The sequence below is a fragment of the Canis lupus genome, chromosome 17, assembly GCF_011100685.1.
Source record: "Canis lupus familiaris isolate Mischka breed German Shepherd chromosome 17, alternate assembly UU_Cfam_GSD_1.0, whole genome shotgun sequence".
NCBI lineage: Eukaryota > Metazoa > Chordata > Mammalia > Carnivora > Canidae > Canis > Canis lupus.
Window position 1 is genome coordinate 24157081 of NC_049238.1, and position 27771 is coordinate 24184851.

At 40.3% G+C, this 27771-nt stretch overlaps 1 protein-coding gene across 4 annotated transcripts in view; it reads left to right on the forward strand.

Moving 5' to 3' along the window:
• Positions 1-236: 236 nt before the first annotated feature.
• LCLAT1 (lysocardiolipin acyltransferase 1) overlaps positions 237-27771 on the forward strand; it is a 192605-nt gene continuing 165070 nt past the window's right edge. For 2 of the 4 annotated variants that reach the window (XM_038561190.1, XM_038561193.1), the window contains exon 1: positions 237-412. The gene's annotated coding sequence lies outside the window, so the exon portion shown is untranslated. Of the gene's footprint in view, positions 413-991; positions 1110-8871; positions 8990-27771 lie in introns of those variants that run through there. The other 2 variants (XM_038561192.1, XM_038561191.1) reach the window with 2 other exon arrangements.

The window sequence follows — 27771 nt, forward strand, 5'->3', positions numbered from 1 at the left end:
TGGACGAGTAGGTTCCCTGGGACAGTGCCCTCCGTGGGTTTCTCACCGCTCTTGCTTGTCGCCCCTACGCCGCCCCGCTCTCCCCGAGGCCAGGCGAGGACGTGTGCGCGGCCCCTTTAAGGGAGCCCTCGACTAAGGGCGTCCCGGGTGCCCCCTCCCCCCGCAGGGGAGCGGGGGCGGGGCGCCGGGGACCCGGGCTTCCCACGCAGCCGGGGACGCCGCCGCGTCACGGCGCCCGCAGCCAATCAGGACGGAGCCTGCCGGGACGCATTACTAGGGCGACGGGCCGGACGCCTCCCCGCTTCGGGATGAATTAGCGGCGGGTTCTGCTCCGAGGTTGTGACCCCCGCGGATTCTTCAGCGCGTCCACGCGCCCCCTACGGCGAAGCGCGACGTCCTCTGCTGGTCACAGGTGGGAGGCCTGACCTGTCAGGTGGGGGTTCCGCGCCGGTAAAATGGCGGCGTCGGCCGGGGGGAATCCCCCCGTTGGCGGAGGGGGAGCCGCCCCACGCGCGCTTGCCCCCGAGCCGCCGGCCTCCCCGGGCTGTGGCCCAGGTAACGGTCACTTGACCAGAAACTGGGGGCCCGACGCAGGTGGCAGCGTCGCGGGCCCAGGTGAGGGGTGGGGCGCGGGGACGCGGCGCCCGCAGGCGGGCGGAGGCGTCGGGGGCTCGAGGCCGGCCCGGGCCGGCTCGGAGGGGGGAGGAGGGCGGGGGGGAGGGGGGAGGGGGCGGGCCAGGTGTCCCGTCGGCGTTCACAGATTGCCGTCGAGACCGTCCTGCCCCCGACCGGGACGGGTCCCGGAGCTGCCTTGTTAAACCACAGGTGCAAAACGTCCCCAAGTGTCCGCCACGTGCGAGGCTTGGCCGTGGGCCGTGGAGCCCTAACCAGTGTCTCCTTCAGGCGCCAGATGCCTGCACCCAAAGGTGCCAGGGCGGTGGGGCCACGAAAGGAAAGGTAGGCCCCAGCCGGGAGCTGATGTCAAGTCCGACCCTTAACGTGTGTCTTAGCTTCTGCCTGCCTATGAAAGGGAAGGATCAAAAACATAGGGCACTGGAGTGACTTAGAGACGGCTTCCTTCCTCGTGCTTACCTGCCTACCTGCTTCAGGTGGGTTCCCTGGAATATTGGCTCTGCCTTCGAAGCTCACTAGCTGTATTCGTGCACGGGGCTGTAGATGAGGCTGAGGATTGGGATTCCGTTCAAGCCTAGGGAAGCGATGGGAAGCACGGTGAAGGCCTTCCAGAGATGAAATATGGTCTATTAATGTTGCTTATTTGGGCATAGATATGTAATGAAACATAGTTGTTTTCCAAAAAAAAAAAAAAAAAGTGCCTTAGTGAAAATCCTTTTTGCAAAACTTGATTTTTGAGACTAAAAGGAAATTATCCGTTTTATAAAAGTTGTTATTTAAGAAGGTTTTTGTTGCCACATTATACTTTGATGTGACAGGTAAGCATAATATCAAATGACTTTTTTTTCTGGGTAGCAGGCTTGATTTTTGCAGAGTGCCTTGTTCTGTCGCCGAGAAAGCATAGTAGCACTTTGTGTTTCAGTCATCAGTAGTTCCTGCCTTTGGAGTGCCCACTGTGTGTCAGGCACTATGAAAGAGGCTTCTCCTACCTTTTAATTTGAGCGAATGACCTAGTTCATCTTCTCCTACCAGGTGTTTTGGCTGGCCGTTGCTCACCACCAAGAGGAAACACTGGTGGAAAACCCCAAAGACTTTATTGCAGAATGCTACCTGGAGGGATTTGGTCAGTTTGGCCTGGGGTTGGGGTAGTTGTGCTTTCTAGTTCCTACTCTGCCATTTAAAATATGTTAGGGAAATCATATAACAACCTGTTTGTCAGTATCTTATCTCTGAAATGGGCAAAGCATTTCTTGTCCAAACAATCTCATTGTACATTTGTGATGGAAAAAAACCAAGACAATATATAATGAAAGGGCTTTAAAAAAAAGTGAAAAATGGAGGCATAACAGGTGACATTTCTTACTTTGTGGTTACTTCTTACTGTGCGATTATGCAGCCAAGGACGTTCTGTGTGCTGAGTCACCTAGCAACTTTCTCATCTTTGTTTTACCGATGAGGAAACTGAGGCACCAAATTGAACAACTGTGTTCTTACCATCATGCATACCATCTTCCTATATCATACAAATTTAGTATGTGTTAAGGGGATATATAGGAATACATTTTTCAATGAAATATTTTGTTTGTGATCTTTTGTGTTAGTAATCGTGTTTGATTCCATTGGCATCCAATAGTGATTTTATGGTGATAACTAGAGTTACTTTGGTTAAGTGGTATATTCATCCTACTTTTGACACCCTTTATTTTAAAAATCATTGCAAAACAGGGCAGCCCGGGTGGCTCAGGGGTTTAGCGCCGCCTTCAGCCCAGGATGTGATCCTGGAGACCGGAGATCGAGTCCCACATCAGGCTCCCTGCATAGAGCCTGCTTCTCCCTCTGCCTGTGTCTCTGCCTCTCTCTCTGTCTCTCATGAATAAATAAATAAATCTTTAAAAAAAATCATTGCAAAACAAAAGGTTGATTAATTTTTTAACAGGAAGCACAAATCAATAATTAAGGAAGGTTTTAGTTTTTATTAAATGAGAAGAATAACTTGCGGGGTGATTTTTGAAAGAAAACTTATGGTAGGTTCACTGCTTTGACATATTTGTATAAAGTATTCTAGTATCTACTTATAGAGAAAAAAAGGATATGAATAAAAGTGGCTGGGACATTGATTCTTTCTTTGAGCCTTTATAGAATTGACCTGCCACGTCTTTGGCTTATAAAAATTAATTCCTGACCTTATGCTCCAGAAAGTCCAGGGAGAAGTCCTAGGTCCAGGAGTTTGTAGACCAGTGAATGAGACAAACTGATAAATAATTAACTAATGCAATGTGAGAAGGACTTAGATATAGTTGTGGTGAGTACAGATAGCTGTGGGAACACATACAAGAGAATAGTTGGTTTTGTTGGGGTGGCCCTGGCCAAGATAAGAAGGGAGCTAACTGCAGGGTAAAGGAGAAAGGGATTCTAGCCGGAGGAGTTAGCAGTGGAGAGTCTGGTGAGTGAGAGTACATGGGTGTCCAGGGGTCAGACCAGAGTTTTGCCGTAGTTGCTGAGAGAGAACACAGGAAAGATTGCGAATTCTCAGCTGAGAGAGTGACTATCATGTGGGGTGTGAGACTTGTAGAAAGATCTTAATCAAATGAGTAATATAATCAACTTTGTATTCTGGAGAGATGACTGGTGACATGGTGAAAGAATGTAAGGAGACTAGCTTAGGACAGTTTTCATATTCCTTTTTTTTTTTTTTTTTTTTTTAAAGATTTTATTTATTCATGAGAGACAGAGAGAGGCAGAGACATAGGCAGAGGGAGAAGCGGGCTCTATGCAGGGAGCCTGATGCGGGACTCGATCCCAGGACTCCGGGATCACACCCTGAGCCGATGGCAGATGCTCAACTGCTGAGACACTCAGGCATCGCCAGTTTCCATATTCCAAGCAAAAGGTAGTGAGGGAGTGAACCATGGCATTAACTGACAGAGCAGAGATCAGAGTCCACCACACACAATTTGAAAGCAGAATGGAAGACTGGGTATGAAGAATAATAGGATGGGAGAGGGGAACACTTGCTAAGCAAGTAAAGAGTCAGGTGTTTTTTTATTTGTTTTGTTTTTTGGGAACAATATGGTTGCAGATTGGAGGTGCTGTTAATTCATTTAAGAAAATTCTTTGTTGCTGGGTTTTGAGAGAATTGTAAACCCTTTGAGGTTGTTGAGTCAATAAGATTTAATAGAACCAGGTTTATAGCTTCCTGTAGGCTTCTGGTTTCGTAGACTACAGAAAACTCAATTATGTTGTAAAAGTCAGCAGGGTCTAGTGTAAAGGTGGCTCCGCTGGAGCAAAGCCACTCAAAGGGAGTGGGACGAATCACCTAACATCTGTTGATATGTTAGGTTTTTAATATACATGTATAGAAGTCCATTATAATATGGAAGTAATCCCACATGAATTCTCTAGTTGTAAAACTGATCTTCAGTCATTCATAAACCTAGAGTTGTCTAGTATCTGACAACATATCACAAGAGAATGTGTTCTAAATTGACTGCAAAGTGAAACTGGAAACCTTGTAAAGATGTAGGATTTTTTAAAAAGATTTATTTGTTTATTCATGAGAAAGAGAGAGAGAGAGAGGCAGAGACATAGGCAGAGGGAAAAGCAGGCTCCCTGCAGGGAGCCCAGCCCGATGGGGGAGACCCCAGGATCACACCCTGAGCTGAAGGCAGATGTTGAACTGCTGAGCCACTCAGGCGTCCCAAGATGCAGGATTTCATGCGTTCAGAGCAGGGTTGAGAACTGTTCAAAGCATAAGCACAAGTCAAAGAACGAACACCCTGGTACTACTAGAATATATTTCTTAAAAAGGACTCTAAAAGCAATGACTGTGACAGTGATTGATACGTTTCCCACAGTCTTCATTAAAATTGAGAACTCTTCATCTAAAGATACTATTAGGAAAACGAAGGGCAAAATACAGAATGGAAGAGGAAATTTGCAGTTCCTATATCTGACCAAGGACTCCTACCCAAAATATGTATGTGGATGTGTGTTTGTATGTATAAAATTAATAAGACAAAGACAATTTAAAAGATGTACAGAAGTTCTGAACAGGATCTTCTACTAGAGGATCTCTGAATGGTCTCTATGCATAGAAAAAGGTGTGCAACATTATTAGTCCCAAATGGAGACTCCAGAAGGAGAAATGGAAATTAAAACAGTGAGCTACTAAACACCTTCCAGAATGTCTAAAATTAAAAAGATTGTTAATGCCAGAATTGTAGAGCAATTGAATCTCATACATGTTGGTGGGAATGTACAATCATTTTGGAAAGCTGTGACTCTAATCTTACCTATGATCCATCAGTTCCATTTCTAGATATACCCAAGAGGAATGGCTGTGTATGTCTACCAAAAAAGTAAAAGAATGTTCATAGAACCTTTAATCATAATAGCTAAAAATTAGACAAAACCCCAGGTACATTAGCAGCAGAATAGATGAGTAAATTGTGGTATGTTTATGAAAGGAAACATTACAAAAACAGTTAAAGAATGAACTACCAATATACCCACAGTAGCCATAATGAGACAGGCAAAAGGTTGCATACCATATGATTCCATTTAAATGAAGTCCAAATATAGGTACAGCTATTTCCTGGTGATAGAAGTCAGAATGGTGGTTCCTCCAGGAGCCTTCTGGAGTGTTGGAAATGTTCTTCCTGTTATGTTGAGTTGGGCAGTGGTTCTGTGGGTGCTAGTGAGAATTTAGCAGTGTTAAACCAATTAACTTTTGGAAAACCAGCAGGAATGGTGATGAAAGAGATCCTTTATAAGAATTTCAAGGGTGCCTGGGTGGCTCTCAGCCACTTAGAATCTGCCTTCAGCCCAGGTTATGAGCTTGGGGTCCTGGGATCAAGCTGTGCATTGGGCTCCCTGCTAAGGGGAGAGCCTGCTTCTCCCTCTCCTTCTGCTACTCTCCCTGCTTTACTCTCCCTGTCAAAGAAATAAATAAAATCTTAGAGAAAAAAAAATTAAAAAGCAGTATAAGAGGCTTCGGGGGAATAGATGATGAAACCTAGAATTTTTCTTTTGTTATAATTGTCTTGTCAAAAGGCAAATGTGGAATCAGAATCGTCAGATCATGCCCTTTTACAGTTTGATTACAAAGTTAAGTCCTAATTCCTTGTTAATTCGTTGTCCGACGAATTAATACATAGTTGCAAGTGTAACCTAAATTTTGGTTCATATAAAATACATTATGAAAATTGATTTATATTGTGTTTCATTTTTTTTTGGGGGGGGGGAATTCTAATCCAGTCTTTTTCATCATTGTGAAATGTCCCAGTTTAAGAGAAATCACTGTGGTTTTTTTTCCAGTTTAAGCTAATTGCTCTTAAGATAGTGAGGGCTACTGTGATCCCTTTGGCTGTAAGGTTTTATGTGTAATAGTGGAGCTGAGGAAAGCCTGTGGTGAGTTCCCTGTAGCTTTGGGGTAAAGCTTGTAGAAGGCTTTGGTGAACTCCAGTCCAATATGACAAAGTGTTCATTGCACCTTTATCTGGTCCTCTCTATCTGGCACTGGGGATATGGGGATGCTCCTCTGATAACCCTAGAGGCAAGGGATGTCTGAGGGGCACCATCAGTGAAAGCTGACTGGGGTGATTAACCACTTTATCCTCAGTCTTTTACAGTTGAGATTTCTGAAAACTGAAATTGTTCACTTCCTCTCAGGAAGTTGATTGCTGCTCTGGGGACAGTAAAGGGAAGACTTCTGCTACCCTTAGTTTTCCATCTCAAATAAGAGCTCACCTCCACTTTATTATGTTTTAAGTGTATAGTCAGTCCCCCGGGGAAAATGCATGGAGCAGGGATTTTGGGTGTGGTGAGCTGCTATCTACAGGTGTCAAAGCAAATAACGGTGGAAGTTAGGAATGAGAGAATGAGGAGGAGAAGTGAGTGGTGGCAGCCATTCGTAGGGTTCTGTGTGATCAGAAGTGTGGAGGGAAAGGGTTGTTTTTAGCTCAGATAGCAGCTCTTTCCCCACAGGAATGTTTAGGTATCTTGGGGAAGCCAGCTTTATCTGTGGCTGTTATTATCTCTGCTATTGTATTGTAATACAAATGCTTTCTTATAATTAAGTTTTTGTTTTTAATTGTGTCGCTTTTAAATTAAAAAAAAAATGCCTCTGGGCTTACAAGGAAAATGAGGGTAACTAGGAGTGGCTTGAACACCAAAATTTTATTTAACTTGAACATTTTTGGACACTTACCGTGGACTTGGTGATGGGGACAGAATTGAATAAGACATGGTTCCTGTCCTTGAGTTTACTGCCTAGAGGGGGGGATAAATCAATGCCTTCTGTGCAGAGATCACTGAGGTTCTGTCTCTTCTGGTTTTCTGTGATTTGAAAGGTAAGCATGACAGCTGTGAAACCTGAGGTCCATAGGCAATCGTGGTGACTATTAATAATAATGTAATAGTTCATATTTGTTGAGTGCTTACTACATACTGGGTTAGTTCCAAGTGCCCGTAAGTTTGTAATTCCTTTAATTCTCCTATGAGGTTAAAACAATTCTAATTTTCATTTTAGCTTTGAGGAAACTGAGGCCCAGAAAGGTTAAGTAACATAGGTTTGAACTTAAGCAGTCTAATTCCAGAGGCTGCTGTAATGCCTGTTTTAATTCAGTTTAAATTTAAAATATACTCTACTTATGTGACTTTAAGTGTAAGAGATTATTATTTGAACAAGAGGATGCTTTGTATTACAAGTTATGCTCAAAGTTTCTGAATATCTATGCTGAACATTATTTGCTGTGGCTGCTTAGAGTGGTTCTCTCTATAATGTGGGAGTTTTTCCCCTTTCCCTCCCTTCTTCCCTCCCTCCCTCCCTTTTTAGAGAAGGAAAGGGGGTGGAAGGGGCAGAGGGAGAGAATCTTAACATGCCCAGTGAGGAGCCCCCTGTGGGGCTCAGTCTCATGCCCTGAGATCATGGCCTGAGTTGAAATCAAGAGGCACTTAGCTGACTGAGCCACCCAGGTGCCCCTGTGATGTGGGATTAATTTAAATGCGACATCCTTTTGCCCTTTTCTCCTTTTCTGTGTTGTGATTGTGATTGTTTTGGCACTCTTAATATCATGTGCCATTATATCATTCTGAAATTCAGTAAAAATATATTCCTGGTTTTTATTGTGTTATAAACATACACATAATGATATTTTATGATATAGTATTCAAACTGGAGAGTTTGTGAATTGCTGGAGTAACATACTTGTTAATGTGAATAACTACAAATTTAAACTTAAATTGTATTTTCAGCATGGCTGTTAATTAGGACCAATTGATTAAATTAAAGAGAATTATGTTTCCTTTGTTCTCTGTAAGAATGGAAGAGAAGTATAGAAGCAGGATTGAAATCTAGAGTAGTCTAGGGGGTGCTAGAGTAACCTTATTTTGCTTAGTTTATTTATGGTTGTAATGAAGCCAGCTCAATTTACCTTCTCTTTCCGAGAAGAAATACCTCAGAAGTCAGAGTTAATCAAGACTGAATCTTTCCTAGAGCTACTGTTATAAATAGTTCTTGTGTATTGAGTGGGCTTATCTTCAGGGAACTCAGCCTACATTGGACATAATTGTTCCCGAAAGTATATTTATTTTTCTTTTTATCTCAGATTTCTTTAACTCTCAAAAATTAGGGGTGTTAATATTCTTATTTTGAATTAAGAACTCTAAAATTCTATTTGGTTTTCTTTTGCAGTGGCAATTCACACTTCTCCAGGGCCTTTTCTGTACATATTTGTTGATTCTTTATAACATTCCTGGGAGATAAGTATTTATATTAGTTTCTTGTGGCTGCTGTAACAAATACCACAAACTTGGGTGGCTTAATACAACAGCAATTTATATTTTCACAGTTCTGGAGGCCAGAAGTCTGAGATCAGAATTAGTGGCTGAGGTCAAAGTGTGGGAGGACTGTGCCAGCTCCAGAGGTTCCAGAGGGAGAATTATGTTCCTTGCCTCTTCTAGCTTCTGGTGACTGCCTTCATTTCTTGGTTTGTGGCCACATCATTCCAGTCTTTGTGTTTGTGGCCACATTGCCTTTTCCTCTATTGTCTGTGATGAAATCTTCCTCTGCCTTCCTTTTAAGACTATTTTGAGGTAATTGGAGAGCTACTGGCAGTTGTAAGAAATAATACAAAAGGAACCCATGTAGCTTTTACTCAGTTTTTTACAATAGTAGCAGCTTGCAAAACTTTAGTACAGTATTACAACCAGAATGTTGACATTGATCTAGCCGAGATCCAGAACAGTCTCACCATAGGGGTTCCCTGTGTGGTACTTTCATGGCCACACACCCCATTCTCTGACAACCACGGATTTGTTCTCCTTTTCTAGGATTCTGCTGTTACAGGAATGTTAGGTAAGTGGAATTATACAGTGTATAACCTTTGGGGATTGTCTTTTTCCACTTAGCAGAATTCCCTGGAGATTCATTCAAGTTGTTGCATGTATCAACAGTTTGTTCTTTTTCCTTGTTTGGTATTCCTTATGATCCTTAGTCTTTGGTGTGGTTGTATCCATTGAAGGATGTGTTGGGTGGTTTCTGATTTTTGGCTGTTTAAATACAGCTGTTAAGAACATTCATGCACAGGTTTTTGTGTGAACTTTAAGTTTTCATTTCACTGGGATAAATGCCAAGGAGTGCAGTTCCTGGGTCATATCGTGGCTATGTAGACAAATGAGTTTATTTCTGAACTCTCAATTCTGTTGCATTGATCTTTATGTCAAGCCTTATGATAGTGGGGCACTGTCTTAATTACGGTTGCTTTGTGGTAAGTTTTGAAATCAGGAAGTATGAGTCTTCCTACCTTGTTCTTCTTTTTCAAGTTTGTGTTGTCTATTCTGTTTCCCCAGCAAATCCACATGAACTTTAGAATCAGCTTGTCAATTTTTACAAAGAATGCAGCCGTGGATTTGACAGTGATTTTTAATATATTCATTGAATTGTATGACCATTACCACAATTAATTTTAGAACACTTTCTTCTTTAAGATTTTATTTATTTATTCATGAGAGACACAGATAGAGAGACACACAGGCAGAGGGAGAAGCAGGCTCCCTGCGGAGTGCCCACTGAGGGACTCCATCCCAGGACCCCGGGATCATGACCTGAACTGAAGGCAGATGCTTAACCACTGAGCCACCCAGGTGCCCTTAGAACATTTCATCACCTTGAAAAGAAGTCCGCTGTTTATTAGCAATGGCACTCCCCTTTCCTCCAACCATTGCCCTAAGCAAGTTCTACTCTACTTTCTGTCTTACATATTTGCCTGTTCTGGACATTTCAGATAAGTGGAATCATACAATATGCGGTCTTTTGTGATTGTCTTCCTTCACTCAACGTGTTTTCAAGATTCATCTATGTCGTAGCATGTATCAGTGTGTCATTCCTTATGGCTGAATGATGAGGTATTCCACTGTATGGATAGGCCACTGAGCAGTTGACAAATACTTCTTGGCTGTTATGAATAATGTTGCTAGGATTATTCCAATACAAGTTTTTGTGTAAGATGTGTGTTTTAATTTTTCTTTGGTATATATTTAGGAGTTGAATTTCTGGGTCATATGGTCAACACACTCTTTTTTTCTCTTTCCTTTTTTTTTTTAAGTTTCTTAAAACTAGTGTATTAGTTTTAGTGATTCGTCAGTTGCATATGATACTCAGTGCTCATTACAGCAAGTGCCCTCCTTAATGCCCATCACCAGTTACTCCATCCCCCCTTCCACATCCCCTCCAATGGCCCTCAGTGTGTTTCCTAGAGTCTCTTAGGGTTTGCTTCATTCTCTGTTTTCATCTTATGTTATTCTTTTGAGGGACTGCTACCCTCTTTTCCAGGCTGTACTGTTTTACAGTTCCATCAACAGTATGTGAGTATTCCCATTTCTCAACAGCTTCACCAATGCTTATTATCTGTCTTTTTGATTATAGGGACATTCTAGGTAAGTAATATTATAACATCCTCATAGGCATGAGGTGGTATTTCATTGTGGTTTTAATATGCTTGTTCCTGATGGCAAAGGATGTCAAACATCTTTTCATGTGCTTATTAATCATTTGTATATTTTCTTTGGAGAAATGTCTGTTCAGATCCTTTGCCCATTTTTAAAATTGGGTTATTTACCTTTTCACTGAGTTGTAGAAGTTCTTTATATATTCTAGATCCAAGCCCTTTATATATGGTAAATTACAAAAATTTTCTTGTGTAGGTTACTTTTTCATTTGAAATGCTGTTGCTTTTAAAAATGTTTATCCTGTATCGGCAACTTTGCTGAACTCACTTATTAGTTCTGGGAAGTGTTTAAAGTAGATTTCTTGGGGTTTTCTGTGGAAACCATCATTTCATCTGCAAATAGGGACAGTTTTATTTCTTCTTTCTGTGTGGCTTTTATTTCCTTTTCCTGCTTCCCTGCATTGACTAGGACTTTTAGTACTGTGATGAATTAGAGTGGTGAGAGTAGACATTCCTGCCTTGTTCCCAGTAATAGGGATAATGCAGTTTGTCTTCTATCATTAAGTGTAGTAATGTTTATTGTAGGTTTTTTGTAAGTGCTCCTTTATTTCATTTTTTTTTGAGAGTTTCTCTCATGAACAGGTATTGAATTTTATCAGTTGATTTTCTATCTAGAGTAGTATGGTCATGTGGATTTTTTTTCCCCCAGTTTGTTAATATTGTGGATTACATTCGTTCCTGAATATTGAACTAACCGTGCATCTCTGGTTAAATTCAACTTTTTATAGGGACACCTGGGTGGCTCAGTGGTTGAACATCTGCCTTAGGCTCAGGGTGTGATCCTGGAGTCCAGGGGTAGAGTCTCACTTCAGGCTCCTTGCATGGAGCCTGTTCTTCCCTCTGCCTATGTCTCTGCCTCTCTCTGTCTCTCATGAATGAATAAATAAATACAATCTTTTTTTTTTAAAGATTTTATTTATTTATTCATGAGAGACACAGGGAGAGAGAGGCAGAGACACTGGCAGAGGGAGAAGCAGGCTTCATGCAAGAAGCCTGATGTGGGACTCAATCCTGGGTCTCCAGGATCACGCCCTGGGCCAAAGGCAGGCACTAAACCACTGAGCCACCCAGGGATCCCCAATAAATAAAATCTTTTTAAAAATTTCAACTTTTTATATACTGCTGAATTCTGTTTGCTATTGCATTGTTAAGGATTTTTGTGTCTCGGGGGATCCCTGGGTGGCTCAGCGGTTTAGTGCCTGCCTTTGGCTCAGGGCGCGATCCTGGAGTCCCGGGATCGAGTCCCACGTTGGGCTCCCGGCATGGAGCCTGCTTCTCCCTCTGCCTGTGTCTCTGTGCCTCTCTCTCTCTCTCTCTCTATGTCTATCATGAACAAATAAATAAATCTTAAAAAAAAAAAAAGATTTTTGTGTCTCTATTCATGTATTGATGTGTAGTTTCATTTTTTATACTATCTTTTTCTTGTTTTTGCATCAGAGTAATAACTAGCTTTGTAAACAGAATTGGAAATTCTTCCCTATTCTTGTGTTTTCTCTAAGTGATTGCGTTAATTCCTTTTTTTTTTAATATTTATTTATTCATGAGAGGCAGAGACATGGGCAGAGGGAGAAATAGGTTCCTCTTGAGGGACCCTGATGTGGGACTTGATTTCAGAACCCTGGTATCATGACCTGAGCCAAAGGCAGATGCTCAACCACTGAGCCACCCAGGTGCCCTGTTAATTCCTCTTTAAAAATTTGGTATAATTTTCTGGTGAAAAAATCTGGTCCAGGAGATTTCTTTTTCTGGAAGTTTTAAATTATGAGTTCAATTTCCTTAATAGTTACAGGGCTGTTCGAATGATCTATTTCATTTTGGGTGACTTGTATGCTTTCCAGGAATTTGTCCATCTACATACAAAGTGGGACTCATTGCTGCTGGCAGAGGTGGGCATTTCAGATCCCCTCTAGGCTTCCCCTGAATACTACTCTGCATCCTTAACTGTCGTTTCAGTCACCCAACCCCCCTTTTATAGGACTCTGCTGACGCTGCTGGGGGGGATGGCCTTCCTACCCTAGAGGGTGGTGAAAGTCCTGCCTCTACCAGGCCTTGCTTGCCTCATATCACCCCCATGGAGATGGGAAGGAGTGCCTTGTAACTGTCATGGGAATATAAGTCTAGGCTCTCCACAGATGCCCTCCATAGACATTGTGTGGCTGGGAAAGGGAGTCTTTTTTTTTTTAATTGGAGTTTAATTTGCCAACATATAGCATAACACCCAGTGCTCATCCCGCCAAGTGCCCCCAAAAGTGCCCATCACCCAGTCACCCCAACCCCCTGCCCACTTCCCCTTCTACTACCCCTTGTTCATTTCCCAGAGTTAGGTGTCTCTCATGTTTTGTCACCCTCACTGATATTTTCACTCATTTTCTCTCCTTGGGAAAGGGAGTCTTAAACCCACTTGGCAGGGAAGAAAGTCTAGCCTTTGATATCATCCCTGCAGGGGTTAGAGGTTGGGTAAGGGAAGGAGGTGATATTGAGGTATGACATTACAGCCTGGTGAAAGTGCAAGTTTAGGCTCCCTGCCTGGCCTGTGCTGTCATGGGTAGGGATGGGCCACAGCTTTGTCTATGATTTTTGGCTGGAGTGTAGTAGTTGCTGTCTAAAAGTTTTCTGTTTTGCTTTGCTGATCTTTTCTTGGTCCTTTGAAAGAGCAAAGACCTTTTTGTCTAACCCCCTTTGGCATTTCTGGATAACTGGCTTCTTAACCTCTGTGTCCTTGTGATCTACAAGGAAAAAGGAAAACCCAGGGGACTCAGCACCATGTTGTTCCATGGGTCCCAGGTCCCCAGCTGGTATGTCTTCTTTCCACTTCAGAGTCGTCTTTTGTTTGTCTTCTATATGATGTGCAGGGTTTTTAGTTGCACTTAGCTGAAATAGTAGGGGTAGTACATCTAATTGATTTTACCAGAGGTAGAAGTTGAACAGAATTTTTAAAAAATATTTTATTTATTTATTCATGAGAGAGAGAGAGAGAGAGAGAAAGAGAGGCAGAGACACAGGCAGAGGGAGAAGCAGGCTCCATGCAGGGAGCCTGACGTGGGACTCAATCCCGAGACTCCAGGATCACGCCCTGGGCCAAAGGCAGGCACTAAACCGCTGAGCCACCCAGGGATCTCCCTGTTTTTTTTTTTTTTTTAATGGAAGAAAACATAGAGTAGAAATTAAGATACATAAATTGGCCAGTAAGATACTTAAGAAGTTAATTTTAGATCATTTACTTGGAAGTGATAGTTTAATCCTGTCTTTATTTCTCCAGAAAGTAACTTTGTGTGTGTCATTGTTCAGTAAAACCAAACCCTAAATAATTCTAGGTCTTTTAAGACGCTTGACAATCCAATTATTTATTTCTGTATTTATATATAAATATATGTAAATTTATTTATAAATTCATAGTGAATCTAAATTTCTAGCTTAGTATATGATAGAGAAAAATGTATCTTAGTGAAAGATTAGTTTTCTGGAGAAGCCTCAGTTTTTCTAGAGGTTGTCAGATTTTGTAGCTGTGGAATTCTCTTCTAAAAGGAGAACTGGGGGATGCCTGGGTGGCTCAACGGTTGAGCGTCTGCTTTTGGCTCAGGGGGTCATCCTGAGGTCTGGGATCAAGTCCCACATCAGGCTCCTTGTGGAGAGACTGCTGCCTGTGTCTCTGCCTCTCTCTGTGTCTCTCATGAATAAATAAATAAAATCTTAAAAAAAATAAAAGGAGAAATAGGCATTATTCATAGTGGTTAAGAGCTATACAAGAAAGATCTGTGCAAATCTTTGAATAACCAAAAGGATTACTGGGGATCTTCTTTGGAAATTAGGTGATGTCTAGAGCACTTTTCCTATAGATCTAATCTATGGGGTCTACAGCTTTTATTGTTTTTACAACTTTGTAAATTGTGAATAACAGCAATGCAGATTATTCTTGTCCTTAGACATGCAAAATATTTTGTTTTGGTTGGAGATGTAGTCCTCTTCTGGAGGAAGCCAGTGTTGGATTTATTTTTATTTTTATTTTTAAAAATTTATTTATTCATGAGACACACACACACACACACACACACAGAGAGAGAGAGAGAGAGAGAGAGAGGCAGAGACATAGGCAGAGGGAGAAACAGGCTCCATGTAGGGAGCCCAATGTGGGACTTGATGCCTGATCCCAGGATCAGGCCCTGAGCGCGGAAGGTAGCCGCTCAACCACTGAGCCACCCAGGCGTCCTTAGTGTTGGATTTATTAAGCAGATTTGTTTCACTATTTCTGATTGCCTATATGTACTGTTTGCATTTACTTTTGAACCAAATGAAATGTCTTTTTTGTTCTGTAATTAACGAGTTAAATAAAATCATAGATGTTCATTTTATATTTGTATGGAAGACACAGTGTTATCTTTTTGTTTGTTTAAATTATCCATTAACAGTTTGAACTCTGAATTTAGCCTGCTGGGCTTGAATCCCATGGTAGCATTTACTGTCATTGTAGTTTAGAGCAGGGGATTTTATTTTTTAACCTGTTTACTCACTTTAAAGAGGGGTCACTGGGCCGTTTTTCTGCTATGGAGATTGTGAGGTGGGAGGATTAAAAGAGATGTTGCATGTCACACACTTCTTGCCGTACCTCTCACATCTTCAAAACTCTGCTTTTTGTTATTAGAAGGCGGTGGACATGAATTTTACTTTCCTGAGACATAATTTCTTCTGTTTTAAAAAAGTGTTTTATCGGGAGAGAGAGAGAGAGAGAGAGCGAGCAAGCAAGCATGAGCGCATGCCTCACGCCAGCAAGGGGAGGAGTAGAGAGGGAGGGGGAGAGAAAGAGAAAGAATCCCAAGCACACCCCCACACCTAGGACAGAGCCCAACACTGGGCTAGATCCCAGGACCCTCAGATCATGACTGTACCAAAAGCAAGAGTTGGATGCCCAATCAGCTGAGCCACCTGGGCACCCCTGAGACTTACTTTCTTAATTTGTAACAATAAATGAGGGGACTTTTTGTTTGTTAGGTCATAGATTTCACTGGCAATAATTGGAAAGAATGCAGTAAAGCAGTTAGTAATAGTTGCTTTTGGAAGTGAAGGTTCTTTTAACATGCAAGTGACCTTGCTGCTCTGAGCAAGGGAAGTGTTTTGATCTGGTGAGCAATTACTTAGAACAGTGTCCTGATAATTCAATTCAGTAAACATTGATTGAGGAGACCCTGTTCTGCCTTCCTTTGAATTAGGAAGAAGCATTAGGGCTGGAAACGTGGCTTACTAAGGTAGCAGAAATATTATCCTTTTGCCTTAAAAAAATATAGAGGGTGGATCCTGATAGATGGAAGGCTAAATTTAGAGTTCAGTGCCTTGATGGATGTGGGCATACTCACCAGGGAGTAGAACTGGAAACAACTGAATTTTGCTTAACCTAGGGATAACCATTTGGAGTTTCAAAGGTAATTTTTGGGTGAGTAGGGACACTGGGTGATTGGAGAAGAGGGAGGAACTGGAAAGTTGGCTCAAGGATATCTGTTATTTAAATTGTTCCTTCTGACCCTCAGTATTTATACATGTTTTCCTTGAGGATTTTTTTTTTGGGGTTTTGGGGGTTCAGGTGTTGGGAACAGGGTAGACTCGGTGAATTGATTGAGTTAGTAGAGGGGATTTTAGAGGCTGAGAGAATTTAAGCCCCTCAGAAATGAGCAGTTTGGGGGAAGACCTTGGTTTTCTATAGGTTGTGTCATTGGAGCAAGTTGAGGGATGGTTCAAGCCAAGGGCATCCTCAGCTACTCTTAGCTTAGGATAATGAAAATAAGCCTCAATGCAGGATGCCTAGCATGTGAACAAGGAGTTTATGTATAGGTAGATAATTATAGTTAAAATTGGCTTACAGATTATAATGAAATTAAGTTTTACTATAAACAAAAGTAGCAGTCTGTCTATACTTTAAATATTTTAAAGTTTTAAATAGTTTGGCTTTAGACTCAGAGTCCAGGAAGTGGGGAGAGTGTGTCATGCCTGCTTTCTTTATTTAGGAAGGTCTTAGGAAGGCCTAGCACTATCTTTGCAACTTGAATACACCCAATGTTATAGAGTATGGGGAGGGGAGCTGCCCTTTACCCCATTCCTTCTGTAGGTTGGGATCTAGGCTTAGATTTTGCCCTCACTATTCATATTCTGGCTGGTGGTGTTGCTATTTGGGAAAAACCAAAGCTTGAAGGACCTGGAGGATTTTAACATTGGTGCCTCCCTTTCTGTCTGGAGCTTGGGGACACGGGACACATTGGGCTCTTCCTGCACTCTTCTGGCATTCCCATTCTTATTTAGCACTGTACCCAGCACAGTCCTCCTGGATTCCTGAGTCAATAAGTCTATTCATTAATCTAGTCAGTACTAGAATATCTCAGTTCCACAGACCCCTTATAGCTTTTTGATACCATAAACCATCTGACAAGCCCGGTTTGCTGTTCCAAACTCTGCTTTCCCTTTCTTCTCCCATTTGGATTCTCACTGACTGAGGGACAATTGGGACTCACTTCTGGGATGCTAGCAACAAGAGGATGAAATGGTATGTGTAGTGTCTGTCTGGATCGGATGGGGGCTCCCAAATATGGGGCAATGAATCAGGTAAGGGCTGGTGGCACGGGCAGTGAAAGGATTCACCCAAGACAGAACAAAGGAGATAGAACTTTACTGAATACACCGCAAAGGAACAGCTGGCAGGACAGCAGAGGAGAGGCTGTCCGCCAGGAGGCTGTGGGTGGGGGCTCTTTTTAAAGGGGGAAGGTGAGAAGGTCCGGGGACTTACGGAATTTTCCCTTTTTTGGTAACTGCCTAGTTGCAAGTAGCCTGTATGTTAGGTAGGCCCTCTGGATATTCTGAGGTAGGGCTGGGATGGGCCCATCTGTATTCAGCCAGGGGGTCACTGTGGGCCTTTTTGCCTTGATCAAGTTTCCATTGCTCAAGCCTTTTGTTTAAAAGCAGCCTCTACAATCTGTACATTGTAGGGAAGAATAAATGGTGATCCTTCTGAACTATGAGCCATTAACATGGCAGTTTCTAGGTATTGAATGTACTTTCTAAAAGCTGGACTGTAAAAGCTTTGAGTAAGTCTGTGTAATGGTGTCTGTGCTTGAAGTGTTTATTCTGCTTCATGTATCTGAACAGGAAGCTTTTCTGAATTGATTATAGTTGTTCTGTTTATGTTGTGTTGCCGAAATGTTCCATGGTTGTTCCATAAACTTTTCTTTGAAAAAATAAACACTTCTGTTAGATGCATTATAACTTTCCTGTTGATAGGTAATAAAACGGTCTCTTTCTGTCAAAGAACAAAACCAAACATTTCTGTTTGGTATTTGGTTTGAATGTTTATGTTAAAAATGAAGTACCATTTTGTTTATAGAGTCCAAAATATTAAATAGAATATGTTCTAGAGTTCGGCCCTTACCTTTTCTGCTGAGTGCAGTAACTTGCTTTTGACTCCTGTAGATGGCTATAAGACACCACTAGCAGGTATCCTCTCTTGAGTAGTGAGGGCTTCTTTTGGGGGGTGAGTAGGGAATTTTATCTATGTGGATAACTCTCAAAAAGATTGTGCCAGGTCCTCTCCAGCTCTAGGCACATGTTCATCTGTCTGTGTCCATTCAGAATCACTGGTTGTTGCCTTCAGTCTCAACTTGGCTAACATTGAATTCATTCTCAATCTCATCCTCGGTTCCCTTCTGGCTGTGTCTGTTTCTGTCTATTTAGTTGTTCAGGCTTAAATCATTTATACTCAATTTGACCCACTCCCCTCGCCCCTTTCTCTATTCCTTTTTTTGTAATGCTTTTGATGTTTTTTCCCCCTACCTCTACTACTAGGTTTCTAAAATAATAGCCCATTTATTGTGCATGTGCTATAATAAAGACTATGCCTGGTTCTTGTGTCTGGTTTCAGACAGCTTCAATAACCCTTGGAATTTCCTGAGTGGCAGGAGTATCTTTTGTTATTCATAATGAGCCCCTTTAATAACTTACCTGAGTTTATACTAATCAGGTGACTCGGATGGGCTCTTAGATAGTTTCAAGGGAGGGTCTGGGAAAGGCTTAGCTCTCAATTAGAGGGTTGGAACGTTACTACCTCTTGATCTCTGAGGTGGTGAGACAGACTGGTGATTGAGTTCAGTCATGCACAAATGATTTAATCAACCATGTCTGCTTTAATGAAACCCCTTATATAAACTCTGGGATACTGGAGTTTACAGCCTGTTGAACACATGGATGTGCTGGAAGGGTGACACCTAATTACTCCAAATTAGGGCATGAAAATTCTGAAACCCTGCATTCTCTTTCCCTAGACCTGGCCCTATGCATGTCTTCCACTTGGCTGTACCTGCATTGTATCCTTTATAATAAAACTGTAATTGTTTAAGTGTAGTGATTTCAACAAGTTCTGTGAGTCATTTTAGCAAATTACTGCACTTGAAGAAGAGTTGTGGGAACCCTTGAATTTGTAGCCAAGTTAGAAGTTCTGATAAGTTGGGACATGTGATGCAAGGGCAGTTTTGTTGGGTATTAACTTATTGGGATCTGATGTTCACTCTAGGTAGTGTGCTGGAATTGAATTAAAATATAGGACACCCAGTTGGTATCAGAGAATTGGTGTCAGGAAGAAATGTTTATTCTTTGTCAGACATTGTGATATGTATTATTTTATGTAATACTTTTTAAAAAAATATTTTATTTATTTAATCATGAGAGACACAGAGAGAGATAAGCAGAGACATAGGCAGAGGGAGAAGCAGGCTCCATGCAGGGAGCCTGATGTGGGACTCAATCCCAGACCCTGGGATGAAGGAAGTGGAACTTTTAAAAAGTCCTATGACTTGCCCAGAGTCATAGAACTGGAAGTGGAAAGCCCAGTGCTTTCTGATTATAAAGTCCTTACTTAATCCTGTATGCTGAGCCTCCTCTTGATTGGAGGGTTGGAACCTTGCCAACTCCCCTGTCTGGCAGCTGTGGACTGAGGACTGCTTTTTTATTTTATTTATTTATTTATTTATTTATTTATTTATTTATTTATTTATTTATTTATTTATTTTTATTTATTTATGATAGTCACACAGGGAGAGAGAGAGAGAGAGACACAGGCAGAGGGAGAAGCAGGCTCCATGCACCGGGAGCCCGACGTGGGATTTGACCCCAGGTCTCCAGGATCGCACCCTGGGCCAAAGGCAGGCGCCAAACCTCTGCGCCACCCAGGGATCCCGAGGACTGCTTTTTCTATATCACTTTTGAGCTCAGGAATTTGTAGTTCTCCATTATGGTAGAATGGAACCCACACTATTCAAGATTCACTACAGTTCATGTTCCAAACTAATAATACTATCCCAGTCTTTATATAGAACAAACGGAAACAAACACCTCTTGTGTTTCTTGGATTGGTCACTCAGAGTATATCTCCAGTGAATTGCACTGAAGATAGAAGATTTATCTTCCAGTTCCTTATAAACTATAATTAAAAAGTCAGAATATGTTAAAAGAATGTCAGTATAAAAATAGTACATCATGACCAAATGAGCAGAATAGATAATGAAATGCTTCTGGAATTCAAAAGAGCAATTCATGAAGCAGATATATTTTGAGTGTGGTCTTGAAGAGATGGTAGGCTTTTGATATTTGGCTGGGGAAGAAGATCCTTCTAGGCAGGAAGCCCATGAATCAAAAGGAATGGGGGAGGTTGATGGACGTGTACTGAAAGGTGGTGTAGGTGGCAGTGAAGACTTTAGCTTATCTGGAGGGGAACCTTGTCCGAAGCCAGGATTTGCTACCTGTCTCAAAATATGTCTTCAAAAGCTTCGGCATATTGATGTAACTAACTGAGCTTGTGCTAAAACTTTGTTCTTTGAAGTTACAGTTGTTTTAAATTTGCATCCTCTAGCCAACCTGGTGATCAGGTCAAGTGATCATATTGTTTAATACCAATTTTACTTTAAAAATAGGGTGTAAATACAATTGAGAATTACCTTTTTATTTGTAATCTGAGCTGACCAAAGGATATTTCAAACTATACACGTTTAAAAGTATATTTAGTAGTGCAACTTCAGAATAAATATATTCAAAGTAACATGCCTGAAGGAGATAGCATTCTTTATGTTGGGTAATTTTGGGTGACTATATTTTTATTTTTATTTTTCTATAAAGATTTTATTTATTCATTCATGAGAGACAGAGAGAGAGAGAGAGGCAGAGGGGGTGGGGCAGAGATATAGGCAGAAAGAGAAGCAGGCTCCATGCAGGGAGTCTGATGTGGGACTTGATCTGAGACTCCAGGATCATGCCCTGGGTCGAAGGTAGACACTCAATTGCTGAGCCACCAGGTGTCCCTGGATGACTACGTTTTTAAAAGTCTTCTCTGTACATGAACTCATTACATCTTTTTAAATTGGTCCCATTGGTTCCTGACCAGTAATATTTATTGGTCATCTGGGCCCTCATTTAAAATAGGGCCCAAAATAGAAAAATGTTAATTAATTTTTGTTTCAATTATATAAGTAAGTTTATGTATTTTAGAAAACAAATGTATAAAATTCTTTGCACTCCTTTTTTTTTTTAATTTTTATTTTATTTATTTATTCATGAGAGACACACACAGAGAGAGAGAGGGAGGGAGAGAGCCAGAGACATAGGCAAGAGGGAGAAAGAAGCAGGCTCCATGCAGGGAGCCTGATGTAGGACTCGATCCTGGTACTCCAGGATCACACCCTGAGCTGAAGGTAGATGCTGAACCACTGAGCCACCCAGGTGTCCCAAGCACTCCTTTTGCTTAGGTAGTAGTTGCTTATACAATTTTGTAGTCTTCTCAGTGTTATGAGGAATTCCCCATGTCAAAAGATGTTTTTGAAAATACAGCTTCTGTTAATATGTAAACATATTATGTGTGCTTGTTAGTTTTTTTTTTTTTTCGTTTAAATAAAACCAGAACACTTCAGTTACTATTTTTAAGTGCTTTTTTCACTTCATATATCATGGCTAGCTTTTATGGTGTATGTCATTTAAGATTGGTGTACGTCATTTCATGGTGTATGTCATTCTTTTCATTTACTGCCTATATTCCGTTGTAGGCACAGACCTTCATGTAGGCATTTCTCCACTGATTGACATTTATACTGTTTTGACTTTTCAAGCATAAATAGTGCTTCTGTGATCATTTTTATATGTATACACATTTTTTACTTGTACTTATGTAGGATAGAGCATTAGAAATATAATTATTAGATAAAAATGTATTTGCCTTTTCAAAAGGGCTCTGCTACCTGCCTCTGGCTCTGGGCGTGATCCAGGGATCTGGGATCAAGTCCCGCATCAGGCTCCCTGCATGGAGCCTGCTTCTCTCTCTGCTTATGTCTTTGCCTCTCTCTCTCTCTCTGATGAATAAATAAATAAAATCTAAAAAAAAAAAAAAAAGTTCAAAAGGGCTCTGCCAGTTTTATTTTTGGTAACAGTATGTTTTAAGGATCCCTGTTTCTCCATGCTTTCACTTTTGCTAGATATTATCACTGTCCTATATGAAGAGGTGGTAGTGGGAAATGTGACATCACTTTGCTTTGTTTGATTTCTTTTTTTTTTTTGTTTCTTTTCATATATGACTGTTTTGATTTTATTCATTTTTTCCTATTTTCTAATTCTTTTTTTTTTAAGATTATTTATTTATTTATTCATGGCAGACAGAGAGAGAGGCAGAGAGACACAGGCAGAGGGAGAGGGAGAGAAGCAGGCTCTCTGCAGGGAGCCTGATGTGGGACTTGATCCCACGTCTCCAGGATCACACCCTAGGCTAAAGGCGGCGCCAAACCGCTGGGCCACCGGGGCTGCCCTATTTTCTAATGCTTAATGCTTTCATATTTTACATTTAACTCTTTAATTCATCTGGAGTTTATTTTGATTTTATGGAACAGAAAAATGACTTGGTTCTGGAGGAGATTCATGAGCTAGTAGGCCTTAAAATCATGTGTCTGAAAAATTAGAAGATAAGAATAAAGTTTGCTTCTTTTGAAAAGTAGTTCACTTCAAATTAATTTAAAAATCGTAATTCATTATTACCTAACTGTATAGTGTGTTGGGGAAATAAGGAAAATCCTACCAACAAAAAAGACCCCTCCTTAACAATGTACAAGTGAGGGAAAACTCATATTGGGTATGCATACCAGATGCGTGCATGCAGATTGTTCAGGAGAGAGTACAAAATTTGAGTATGATTCATTCATATTTACAATAAAATAGACATTTAACACTTGTTTTATATTCTTGAGAGACAATTGGGTGCTGCCATGATAGTCTTCTGCACACCTTGTGATAGATTCCTGAGTTCATTTCAGAGAGTGTTTATAGTTCTGAGAGTCAGAAGGCTGTGATGTTGCATTTTAAAACCTGGAGACTAATAAGATTATCTAATTCCTGATCAAAAGGTTTTCCACATGTTTTTAAGGAGATGTACCGTGTAGGTTCCAAAAAGATATCTAAGTTCTGATTCCTGGAACGTGTGAATGTTACCTTAATGGCCAAAAAGGGTCTTTGCAGATATGATTTAGTTGAGGATTTTGAGGTGGGGAAGTTATTCTGGATTATCTGGGTGGGTCCTAAAGACCATTACAGATATTCTTACAAGAGGGAGGCAGAAGAAGATTATACACAAACACAGAAGAGTAGGAGGCAATGTGATGACCAAGGAGACAGATTGGAGTGATGAGGCCACAGGCAAGGCGCCACCAGAAGCTGGAAGAGGCAAGGAATGGATTCTCCCTTAGAGCCTTTGCAGGGAGGTAGCCTCATTGGCATCTTGGTTTTGGCCTACTGATACTGATTTCAGACTTCTAGCCTCTAAAACTGTGAAAGAGTACATTTCTGGTGTTTTAAGCTAGCAAATAATTTGTTATACTAGCCATAGGAAACTATATATCTGTGTGTATATAGAACTTATGAATTTTATTTTATTTTTTAGAAGATTTTATTTATTCATGAGAGACACAGAGAGAGAGGCAGAGACATAGGGAGAGGGAGAAGCAGGCTCCCTGTGGGGAGCCCAGTGTGGGACTTGATCCCAAGACCCTGGGATCATGACCTGAGCCGAAGGCAGATGCTCAACCACTGAGCCACTCAGGTGTCCCAGGACTTGTGAATTTTGAACAAGCTCTCCAAGTAGTTTGGATATATACCAAAGTTTGGGAACTACACGTCTTGTTTATCCTTAATTTTTTTCATTATTTAGGAGAGTTTAAAAATTCCAAATCACTAGGGTTCTTTGTTTTGAAGTTATTATTAATTCTTAGTTGTATCATAATTGGAAAATGTGTCCTATAAAATTGAGATTTCCATTATGACTTAATAGATACCAGTTTTTATATATGACCTCCAATGTGGATATTTGGAAAAAAGATAGGCTGTGACATTTGGTATCGATTTTTTTTTTTTTTAAGATTTTATTTAATTATTTGATGAGAGCCTGTGTGCGCACAAGTAGGCTGAGCAGTAGGCAGAGGGAGAGGGAGAAGCAGACTCTATGCTGAGGAGGGAACCTGATATGGGACTCGATCCCAGGACACTGGGATCATGACCTGAGCAGAAGACAGATGCTTACCTGACTGAGCCACCCAGGCACCCTGATTTTTTTTTTAATTGAGGTGAAGTCCACATATCCTAAAATTAACCATTTTAAAGTGAGCAAATCAGTGGCATTTAGTACATTCACAGTCTTGTGCCACCACCACCTCTGTCTAGCTCCAAAACAGTGAACTCAGAAAGAAAGTCTGTACCTTTAAGCAGTTATGTCTCTTTTCCCCAGCCCCTGGCAACCACCAATCTGCTTTGTCTCCTTGGATTTGCTTATTCTGGATATTTTATATAAGTAGAATCATATAATATGTGACCTTTTGAGTCTTGCTTTTTTTTTTTTACTTAGCATAATGTTTTTGAGGTTTATCCATATTGTAGCATATATCAGTACTTGATACATCTTTAAGGCTGAGTAATATTTCCTATGTATATACCACAATTGTTTTTGCCATTCATCCATTGATGGACACTTGAGTTGTCTCTACTTTTTGGCCATGGTGAATAATGCTGCTTTTATAAACATTCGTGGACAAGTATTTGTTTGAGTACCTGTTTCCAGTTCTTCTTGATAGATACTTAGAAGTGGAATTGCTGGGTCATTTAGTCATTCTATATTTAACTTTTTGAGGAACTGCCAACCTGTTTTCCACAGCAGCTGTGTTTTGTATTCTCACCAGCAATGTTTAAGGGTTCCACATTTTCCGTGTCTTTACTGTTACTTGTTATTTTCCATTTTTAAAATATGGCCATCCTTGTTGAGTATATAGTGCTATCTCATTGTGGTTTGGATTTGCATTTCCCTAATGACAATGACTGTGAGCATTTTTTCATGTGCTTATTAACCATTTGTATATCATTAAATGTCTATTCATATTCTTTGCCCATTTTAAGGATTTTAAATTTTTATTTACTAGAGAGAGGTGTGTATGGGTTTGAGTGATGGGGAAGGGGCAGAGGGAGAGAGAATCTCAAGCAGACTCTGTACTCCATGTATAGCCAGATGTGGGGCCCCAGTTTCATGACCCTGAAATCATGACCTGAGCTGAAATCAAGAGTTGGATGCTCAGCCAGCTGAGCCACCCAGGTGGCTACTTCTTTACTACCCAGGTGCCACATTCTTTGCCCATTTAAAAAAGTTGTTTTGTCTTTTTGTGATGGAGTTGTGCGAGTTCCCTACTTTCTGGATACTAGACTGTTGATTTGCAAAAATTTTCTTCCAGTCTGTGGGTTGTCTTTTTGCCTTTTTAAAAAAGATTTTATTTATTTATTTGAGAGGGAGACAGAGATAGAGCATGAGTGGGGAGGAGAGGGAGAAACAGGGTCCCTGCTGAGTGATCCCAGGACCCCAGGATCATGACCTGAGCCAAAGGCAGATGCTTAACTGACTGATCCACCCAGGTGCCCTCATCTTTTACTTTGTTGATAGTCTCTTTTGATGTATAAAAGTTTTAAATTTTGATTAATCCTAATTTATTTATTTCTTTTGTTGCTAGGGCTTTTAGTGTCATAGTTAAGAATCCATTGTCAAGTCCGAAGTCATGAAAATTTACCTGCATGTTTTCTTCTAACAGTTTTATAGTTTTAGATCTTGCATTTAAGTTGTTGATCCATTTTGAGTTAATTTTTGTGTTACAGTATAGAGGTCAGTTTCATTCTTTTGCATTTTTTCCACTCAGTACCGTTTGTTGCAGGCTGTTCTTTCTCCATTGAATGGTCTTGGCACTCTTGTCAAAAATCAATTGGCCATAGATGTATGGATCTATTTCTGGAGTCTCAATTCTGTTCCATTGGTCTCCATGTCTCTTATGCCAGTATCACAGTGTTTTGATTATTGTAAACTTTGTAGTAAGATTTAAAGTTAGGAGTATGATCCTTCAACTTTGTTCTTTTTCTTCAGTATTGTTTGGCTATGTGAGACACTTTGCAATTCTGTGTGAACTTGAGGATCAGCTTTTTTATTTCTGCAAAAAAAAGCCATTGGAATTTTGATAGAGAGTGCATTAAATCTGTAGATTTATCTTAGGGGAAAAGTTTTCACTTTCACTTTTAAGTGTGATGTTAGCTGTGGGCTTTTCAAAAATGTCCCTATTTTGCTTCTAAATTAAACAAATTTTTCAAAATGGAGTTAATTGTAAAACTTTATGTTTAAGAATTTTGCCAGTAAAAAAAAAAAAAAAAAATTTTGCCAGTAGTCTCAAAATTGAGAACAGAGGAAATTTTTATAAGTTAATAATTTTTGTATTTAGTGCTTACATGGTCAGGAATACAGAAAATATTTATGGAAAAGGGGAAAAAAGGAGACTGGACCTTCACATCTCATTGAATACAGGGTTTTACTCTCTGAACTGTTGGAGTTGACAATTATATCTACTTCTGAGGCTTCACTTTTATTATTGGGTTGTGAAAAAGGAAAGATTGAGAATTTAAAAAGTTTTTCATGTGTTAATTTCTTTCTTGATTTAAAATAAGTGTTTGTAAATATTAGTTGTTGTGGTTGTTTTTCCCCCTGAGGCCTATGCGGGAGGAAGAGACCATGGACCAATGGCTGCATCAGGAATTGCTCAGAAAAATGGAAGCCTGTTTTTTTTTTTGTTTTGTCATAAAAACGGAAGTATCCTTAGAATTAGAATACACCTTGTTCTTGTATTTGGTAATCTGCCTTATTATATGAATTCTCTTATGGATGTTTTAATGGCATTCAGATAGGTTTTGTGTAAAATATTTTTGATAGGCCAGTTTTAGAAATACTATGTTTTACAGAGAGGCAGGAGATACTACCTTTCATACTCATTTGGGTTTTCAGTTTTTTAAAATATTTTTGGGAAAAAATCCAAGAATGATCTTGCTTTTTTAAGTCTTTTTTTTTAAGATTTTATTTATTTGAGAGAGAGAGAGTGATAGAGCATGAGCTGGGTGCAGGGAAAGGGAGAATCATGAGGGGTTCAATCCCATCGTGACCTGAGTCAAATGAAGATGCTTAACCTACTGAGCCACCCAGGTGCCTCTGCTTTTTTAAGTCTTGCCAGCAACTCCCCTGTCCCCTAAAATCTTTTGTATTGTGTTTAGCTAATGGATTAAGTGAGACTTTTAAATCAGAGATGAGGAAGAGAAAAGATTAGCTGTAGATCAGTGTGTTGCCTAAATCTGTTTTTGCATTAAACAAATTATGATTATGCCTTTCTCTCCAGCATCACTGGAGTTTAAAAAATAGTGTCATGATTTGTTGCCTTTCAATGTAGTTGATTTTGTTTTATGTTTTATTTTTGTTTTTTTTTATAGTTGATTTTGATGTGCAGTATATCTATGGCTTCACCAGTCAATGGAGAGCTGGTGTTTCCTCTTGGAAAATAGTTTGCATATTTGTGTGTATATAAATGACCTTGCTCTGAACAAGGTCAGGATGTATGTGTGTGTTTTATTTTTATTTTTATTTTTATTTTATTTTTTTGCTTATTTTTATTTTTAAAAAATTTTAAATTCTATTTAGTTAATATCTATTATCAGTATTATTAGTATTATTAGTTTCAGGAGTAGAATTTAGTGATTCATCAGTTGTATGTGACACTCAGTGCTCATTACATCA